Source organism: Morone saxatilis, unplaced genomic scaffold, assembly GCF_004916995.1.
Source record: "Morone saxatilis isolate NCDOM2014 unplaced genomic scaffold, NCSU_SB_2.0 Contig0, whole genome shotgun sequence".
Lineage (NCBI taxonomy): Eukaryota > Metazoa > Chordata > Actinopteri > Moronidae > Morone > Morone saxatilis.
Window position 1 is genome coordinate 3624179 of NW_023339650.1, and position 790 is coordinate 3624968.

Consider the following 790-nt stretch of genomic DNA (forward strand, 5'->3'; position numbering starts at 1 on the left):
GGATTAATAAAGTAATACAATATAATAAAATGTATTCATCATTATACAACACAACATTGTATAACAAAATGAAAGTTTGTAGTTCCTTCATGCTACACACATAGAAAAAAGATAATCAAATTAATAGAATAACAAAGGATAAATAAAATAGTATAACATAAAATAAATCAATATTTAGTTATTTATATATATAATTATGCAGTGCATCTTTTGAATTTACATTTGGGAGAATGTTAACAGCAGCAATGAGCTAGTGAGGATAATATGGTTTCATCTTCACATAAAAAGAAACAGTGTCCATCCACTTTGACTTGGTTTGAGCACCAAGCGATGGAAACACAGAGTCGTTAGTTAGCCAGTTAGCTAACATTTAGCTAATAATAGCCAATTTAAGATGTGAATATGTAGCTGCTTCTTCTCTTTTAACTGTCTTCAAAAGGCATAAGAGGCCTGTTCAGCAAAACACTAGCTAACTAGCTAGCTAATTTACATCAATGAATCAAGGAAATGTATTCATCATTACACAACACAAGTTTGTATAACAAAATTAAAAAGTTGTTCCTTCATGCTACACACATAGAACAAGATAATCATCATCAATCATAGAATAACAAATGATAAATAAAAAGGTATAACAAAATAAATCAATATATAATATATAATAGAGAACAGAGTGAAAAAGGGGCAGGGCATAGCAAGGCTCAAATTTGGTACATTAGTGACCACATCTTAATCTCACATCATTATGTAATCAATTCAATACTATTCCAACAATTTCATACTCCTCTGT